We start from the raw sequence: 8247 nt of genomic DNA, 5'->3' as shown, positions 1-8247 counted from the left end.
CTAGAGATCGAGTGATATTTGTCAAACAATAAGGCAATGATAATTTTACTGGCAATCTGTTTTTCTTTCTTCAAATTCTTTAAAAAAAAACTTCTTTCAAGTATTCTTTTCTGAGCATCCTGCCTCTGAATTACAATTGTTGCTTCAGCACTGAATAAATTTAGGGGAGACCGGGGACAGTTGTAACACTTGCAATTGCTCCAATCAGGGAAAAGTTACGAATCATCTAATACACTCTGCACATGTTCAGTTCAGTACTTAGTCTGCATGTGTAAAAGTATTGCCTTGAGGTATACACAGCAAAATTTATGGAGGAAAATATCAGTTTGAGGTAAGAAAGTAATTTTTTTGACCCAAATTATTTTTGTGACTACGGTTAAGAAAATGTTAATTAAATAACAGCATTTAGTTTTACACCAGTCAGGAGGACATTGTTCATGGGGAAATCAGAAAATCTTCACACCTTTGGTTTAGTTTGCGTTCACACTGCATTTTACTCAAGTGAACCACACTGTTGTTTGTGATTAAGATGTTAGTTTATTTTAAAGACTCATTAGAACTAGATTCATCAGAAGATTTGTATGTGAATAGCAGTTTTTCTTCTTTTCAGATATTTGTTATCTTTGCATATCTTCCATTCATAGTCAACATAAATTTGCATGAAAACTATCCACTGCACTAACAATACATTTGCATGAATGCCTATTAAGTACATGACATTTTTTATTCATGAACCAAGTCATGTTCTATCACAGGAATTGTGATTTGTGATATCAGATATTTCTGGGATGAAACTGTAACCAAGATATAAAACAGTGCTGTGACCAGAAATAAAAATGCTAAATCTGAAAGGAGGCTTCAGACAGCCACATCCCTGTATCATGGCCCTGTCCTCTTCTTTGTTCATAAATGTTATAACTTTTTAGAGAGTAACTTTATAGTATATAAAAATCATTAAGATCTTAAAACATTAAAACATTAAAAGGAAAGCTTCAAAGAAAGAAATCTATTTTATGATTATGTGAAGAAGCTTAATGTCCCAGCTGACCCTGAATGTAACAGCAGGCAGTTTTGTTTATTTCCAGTGAACAATTTAGTTTTCACTGCGGAATATATTCTGTCTAGCTTCATTAGAATAATTTAATTAGTACTGTAGAGTGTGGTGTGTAGACCCCAGTGAGCAAACCAAGATGTGAAAAGCTAAGATAAGAAAAAAAAAAGACCAAGCAACAGACACAGACTGAAAAACCAAGTGGCAAAACAACCACAATACAGATAATAGGAATGATCAGCTGAAACTGCATAATAGGGGTAAAAATAAACAAAAGGGGGTTCAGTGAACAAATATGGCATGAGAACCTACAAGCAATTTGTAATAACAATAATAAAAAAAAGTAAGCTATATTCTGTTATCTTGTTTTAAAGTAAGACATTTTATACATTAAAACATAATTGAGTTAACTATACAAACATCACTCAATCTTTTTACTAAAGGTTGAGTGAGAACAGAGACATCATGATGCATAATACATACCGGCTGGATTACAGCTCCAGAAAATCAGATTTAGGCCACCAGTAAATCAGATTTTTTACATTTCAGACAACACATTCTGTTTTTGGGCAAATCCAACAATATTTACCCCTCTGCTCTGCCCCGTCATCTGCTCTCTGAAACTCTGACAAGCAACAAACAGTGTAAAATGTATCAAATGTTACACACACACACACACACACACACACTTTTGGCTGTATGGATTACAAGAGACGCAAATTGTCAGGTAAGCTTTCAAATCTATTACACAAACATGTCAGAGCAGCCAGGCATTGTAAAATCCCTCGGCCGTCTGTCATATTAACTAAATTACTCCACACTGCTGACACACTGACAAGTACAAATTGCTCTAATTAGAAATCAAATGGATATTTCTCAGTTTATGATTTTTTTCCCCCCCTTTTTGTCTCACATGAAGAGATTAACAAACAGTATCTGATCTTGACATGTGAAATGACCTAATTCTGTGCTTTTTGGTTGATTTGTTAATATTTGATCTGCTATTTTAGGCTGCACTGTTACATAACAACTTCAAGTCCACCTGCAATGTGTTTGTTGGTCTGAATACCCCTGGGGACGTGTTTGTTTGTTTGTTTCTACCTCTAATTAAGTTGGATATGTCACTTGCTCTTGTGATGCTTACTATTCACAGATAGATGCTCAACCCATCTATATGCAGACCCTCATGTTTCTGCCTCTATTTTTACTGCGCCTAGCTGTGTTTATACATTTTGTTTCAGCCACATCAATAAATCACTGTTTTGGCAGAAACAAAAGGAAAACCTGCTGAAGATAGATCACACTTGCAGCCTGAGAAAAGCAAGCTTGATAATCACTCCAGCAACAAATAGGAACAAGCTGTACAAAACGTACGACATGTGTACTATACACTCCCTCAGACACACACACACACACTGGAGACACTCTAAGCCAGCTCCAAACACAGACTGGAAAAAAGTGTGTAATTCTAGCTTGTCCTGAACAGAGAGCATCTTGTACCATGTGATAGTCTGGGGAGTGAGAGCTGACAAAAACCTTCTAGTTATTAAAGCATTTCACACACTACTTACGGATGATACCTGAGTAGCAAAAAAGACCAGATGCATTCTGGGTATACATTTTAAATAAAAGAAACAAGAACAAAAAAGTTAAGTTCTAAATAAGATTCAACAAAAATACTGTCATTACAGTCCACTCAGCCAATTTCTTTCTACCTGCCAGGTACAGCTGATTTATTCACAGAGGATTCCAGGGACAAACATCTCCAAGAAAAGCTGAAATATTCCGTTAATCTGGATCACAGAGAAGCTTTGTTCCATTGAAACGCGGTAATTATGTAGAAGGGCACAGAGAGACCGACAGCCTGTTAGTCAGCTCTTCACTTGACTCCTCACTCATCCACCTCCATTCAATTATGCAACATACCATCAGACAATAAATAGGTTGTTTTTGCATGAACAGCCACAGACAGGTACACCTGGGGAAGCTGAACCTCCCAGCAGCCTCAGCACCAACTTTATGCTGCTTAATGTGGCTGATAGTGGATGCATGTTTGCCATCTGCTGGTCTACTGGTATTACTGCAAGTTATTTGTCCATACAGACATTATTATTATTATTATTATTATTATTATTATTATTATACCTTCCTTTGATGCACCTACAAGTTCAACTGAATTGTCTTTCTTTGTTTAATTTGTTTAATGTAAGAATCAGGTTTTCATTTTTTTTTTTCCCCAACCCACTGTATATTCATGAGGAAGCTGTGGCCGAAAGTGGTGCAAAACCTCCTGAAAGTAGGTTATAAATCAGAAAATTACAATGGAGATTGTCAGTTTTTGTTTTTTTTTTTTATCTGGTGTAGGCCCTCTAATGAAGCACAACATAGATGGAGAAACTGGAAATATAATCACAGGATCACAGGCATGACAAAGAAAGGATTTTTGACAATTAAAAATAAAGAAATAAACAAGGGACAGAAGTTGCAGGGCATGAGGAGGAAAACTCTTTGAAACAACATAATAAAAATAGTTTGGCAACAATGTGGAACACTGAAAGTAAAAGTAATTTTCCTGAATTAAAAACCAAGTAAAAAAAAAAACACTATTATTCTTTTGAATGTGTATTTCATTCTATTACATAACATGGAGACATGAGTTATTATTAATAGAAGCTGCACAACTGAACGCTGGCAGATGTTTTTTTTACCAAAGGGCCCCTTACAAAAGTTGCTTCAGCCTCCGTTTTGCATCCTGTCTCTTCTCTGAGCTCTTTCCAGCAAATGAAAGTCTGTACAATGTTGACTCTTTTCTTGTATCTTGCTCTGCCCCTTTCTCATTTCATTTCCTCGCTTCCTCCAATAAGTGAGGGAATGAAATGAGAATTTTATTGCTGAATCAACCAGTGTGTGCATTGAAAATGCTGGCATGTGACACAGTGCCGTAAAGCGAAATGCAGCTGTAAAGTGATGCAGCATCCAAGGGAAAATAGCTATGAAGTGCAATTTCTCAGCTTGGGGACGTTGCATGGCAACAGTGGTGACGAGTCAGAATCCCATACTTTTAAGAACAGAAAGTTACATAGTGCTAATTTAAATAATAAGTATTTCTGCCTTTAGATTTGTTCATATCAACGTTGAAAACAGTGTACAGCTAAATTACGTTTTGGGATGTTTATGCATTGATGCAGCTTTTTGTGTTTTGTTTTGTATTTGTTTGTTTATTTTGTTTGTTTTTTGTTTGTTTGTTTGTTTTTTATGGTATTATAGAAGTTAAGGTAATTTTGTATTTGACATATTCTGATTTTTGGTTAATTAATTCCAAAATTCATGCTAGTAGCGTTGGACATTTTGCTTCTCACAGTCACACTTAGTGCACACACACTCACAATATTCCCTTCTTTATGAGTCCAGAGACATACAATTGACTATCTTTGCTGCTTTGAAATGAAAATTTACCTTTTCTTTTTCTTTTTATTTGGAGGGGGGGGGGTTCTGCATAAAATGTCTGTTGTCTGATGGCTCATGTCTCTATGTTATTTAATAGAATGAAATACACATTCAAAAGAATCATGGTGATTTGTTTTTGGCTCACAAATGTTCTTGTTATGTTTCACACTAACTTAAGACGACTGAAACAGTGAGTGCTGGAAATTTTCTTCACAGACCAACAAAGCAAAAGCAGTGGAATGATCTGTACAGAGATCAGCTTATGAAAAGAAGTTTGGTGGAAAGAAAATTCAGTTTCACCTTATTCGCTGCTCTTTGTGCAATGGTGGTAAAACAAAATGTGAAAAAGAAACATATTTAACAAGAAAAAGGAAGGAAGTTGTCTAATCCAACAATCCTCTAGCTCATCTGACTATATTAGGTAAGCACAATAACAGAGAAATGGTGTTACATTTTCTACTGAATGAATCTAACTTGTGTTGGCATAATATGAGAGTTGGTCTTTTTTAGAATTGAGAAGCATCTTTTAAGAGCATGTGCTTTGGATTTTCATAGCAGCTCAATGAGGAAAAAAGACACTACAACATTGATTGCAAAAAAAAAAAAAAAAAAAAAAACTATGGCACCTTGTATTCCAGCAGATGGCAGCCTTTTGTCACATTTGACAGCTAAAAGCTCTCCCCATGTTGACTGAAGCAAAAAGCTTTGCTATCAAGGGTTGAAACTGAGACTTGGTTCTCATTTAGGATGGAAATGTAAAATCTAACACGTCATTATTAGAGGACATTAACTAGATGGATAAACCATTCTCAAGATGGATGCAGAGCCCTGCAAACGGATGGAAGCAGAAGGAAAATAAGCTGAAAAGTGACTGAGAGGATGAAGTAAACGCTGTATGACAGGAGATCATTGAAAAAGGTGAGCATAGCCGTAGAGTTTTAAAACTTTACATGGAGATTTTAGTGTTAGCTAATGAAGTCAAGTGTGTAAGAGAAAAAATATTCTGTGGTTGTTTATATAGATGATTGAGAAGAAAAGTAGGGTGGATTACTGGAGATGTAGCAGGTGGAAGACATGGTGAAGGCAGAGACAGAGGAGGACATGGCAGTAGGGCAGTGATTTAATTAGCACCCTCTACCCCCTCCAGCCCTTCACTCATAGCATCAATAATGCATGGCCCCTTGTTTCCACTGCCATAATTAATCCTCTCTTACTATAATTAAAAGCCAAAAATCCCACAAGATGGTTCAGCTTGGCCAAGCAAGGGGTAGGGTTGGCACTGGAACTGATGAAAAACTCCAGAGCCTCACACTCACCCTGTGGACAGACAAATCAACAGATAGACACGTTGACATGTTGAGAGATCACCAGCTGACCAAACTCTGTCACAGATATGGAGAATGAGGCATGAAGGCGAGCTGAAACACACTGAAAATGTGTCATACTGCAAATGAAACAAATCTGAGACTGAACTGCTTCTTGAAATGTTTTTAGTGCATTTGTGGATGAATGAGAAAGTGAGGAAAAGAGCGAGCCAAGCACACATCTAACCCCTGAAAGGAGGACGGATGTACAAGTGCACATACACAAACACACATAAATGCACACACATACTTACAGAAGCATCTTGCTCCCAGATGAGGTTTGTCTCTGCTGCAGCCAAGCCAGACAAGAAGAAGAGGTGGAGCTTTCTGATGTTGCAATTAGGACCACACTGTCTGGGCCAGCAAACAAGAATGAATATTTTAGTCCGGAGATCTCCATGGGTACCTATGGTGGGGGCCTGGCACACCTACAGGCACACATTCAGACACCCACACACACGTAGACAGATACAGTTTATCAAGGCTGCCAGATTATTCACCTCCCAGTTGCAGATGCCACAATTATCACATCAGTATCACTGCGTAAATAATGCCAGCTGTTTTGCTCATTGAACTATTGTACAAGGTTTACAGTATGAATATAAATATGAATCAATAGAAGTGGTCTTAGTCTCCAGTTATTGCTTCCCCCCTTTGTGAAAATAGATGCAATGAGCATCCCAAGCTTGGCAACATGCCAGAAACCAGCACAGTTGGAGGAGCAGAGGTCACCTCTCTGCCTTCATTTCTTCTCCTCTCTACCTCTGACACCTCTCCTTCCACAACATGAAGCACTCACCTCACTTATTCACCTCTTCAGCATTTTTAAGCAACATCTCTCTCCAAAAACTCTGCTGTGCAGATCCTCCATGCAAGACTCGTAGAGTAGGAGACTCCCTCCGGTGTGGGTTCATTGTGGATGCTCCATGCAGCCCTCCTCCTGCCCTGCCGTCCTCGGCCCCATCTCCACTTGATTTATCGCCCTAAAATACCACTGCACTAATTAGTCAAGTAATTAATTAATATACATTTGCATTTGTGCATATGCAATTAGGGGGCTGGAGAGAGGAGAGTGCAGATGGGGTCCAGGAGTCTAGAGGGAGGTGGGAGGGTCCCTGTGCATGTGTGTATGTAGACTGTGTTTTTCTGTGTGTATCATATCTCATATCTGAGACAGCAGAAGTTTTCACTTCTTCCAGGAAGACAAGTGAAGTGCAGGTCAAAACCTCCCATGTCTGACAGGGAGAGGGGAGGGGGGGGGGGGGATGACAAAGGTGCAGAGGTGTGGCTTGATGACTTTGAAAAACTACTGGGTGTCATTTGACCACGGAGGAAGAGGAGTGATGGGGAATTTAATATTTTAAAGGGGAAGAGCTTTAGATTTGCATTTTGATTTCATGTTTTCAGTCTATGGAAAGGCACAGCAAGTGGTCACTCTAAAATACCACAATTCCAAACAAGCTCTCCTCCAGTGTTTTGTTATCAGATCAAAGCCGCCCTTATTGGAGTCGCCTTGAGCCCAGTGGTGGTTAAAGCCGTGCTATTGACATTTAGCATTTATTTTGGCAAGGTGAGCTGAAGGTTGTTTGGAACTTGTTGAGAGGCAATACCCCCTCTCACAACCCCCCTCATTCTACAGTGCAGCTGAGGTAGAATAGGGCACCACTTTGGCTGCTGGTGAAGCTTGATGCCCCTCTGCACACACATGCTGACACAATCACTCCACCGTGGCTTGGGGTAGTGCCAGGTTATCGTCCCCTAATCCCATAAGGAATGAGACACATTAGTGAATGTGCAGCACCACGGCTTCCTACCCACAGCTGCCACACTCTTGGTGACCCCAGAGATGACCCTGTAACCTCCCAAACAGTCCCTGAGACACGTCTGCGGAGGAGATATAGGGGTGATTCTGGGTCCAAGGACATGATGAGCCTCTATCAGCCATTTCTCATCCTCCCTGTCCCTGTTCCCTCAACCCGGTGGGCCTCTTTGTGCCAACTTGGACTTGGTGGTCATCAAGCTCATTTCTCCCACATTAACTTCACTAATGCCTCCTAAATAGAGAGATCTCTGAGCTGGGATGGACACAATGCAGCAAATCAGACAAACTGGAGGGACCGGGGATGCTGGTGGCGAGGAATTTATGTATCTCTGCCTCTCATGTGCCAACATGCCTCCTCCTAAATCCTGGGCACCTCTGCCAGCTCAAACCAGCATCAATTCCCTGTCATCCCCTGCTACACCCCTATTCCTCCTCATTTGTCATACATCCCTAGTGGGCCTGCACACCTGGGTCTCACACTCTCCCTGTGTACGCCTTTCTGATGCTCTACCCTGCAGGCACCCCTCACTCAGCATCACATGTGGAAAACACAAGCAGCATCT

At 39.7% G+C, this 8247-nt stretch overlaps 1 long non-coding RNA gene across 1 annotated transcript; it reads right to left on the bottom strand.

Annotated features, from left to right (window-relative positions):
* Nucleotides 1-5718: 5718 nt before the first annotated feature.
* Nucleotides 5719-7021, bottom strand: LOC121633845. Its single transcript, XR_006009130.1, has 3 exons — nt 6662-7021; nt 6117-6290; nt 5719-5815 (listed from the first exon to the last, which is right to left on the bottom strand). It is a non-coding gene; the product is annotated as an uncharacterized LOC121633845 (long non-coding RNA).
* Between the last annotated feature and the right edge of the window lie 1226 nt (nt 7022-8247).

This window comes from Melanotaenia boesemani, chromosome 2, assembly GCF_017639745.1.
Source record: "Melanotaenia boesemani isolate fMelBoe1 chromosome 2, fMelBoe1.pri, whole genome shotgun sequence".
In the NCBI taxonomy this organism is placed as follows: Eukaryota; Metazoa; Chordata; class Actinopteri; order Atheriniformes; family Melanotaeniidae; genus Melanotaenia; species Melanotaenia boesemani.
This window is presented reverse-complemented; position numbering and strand designations above follow the sequence as displayed.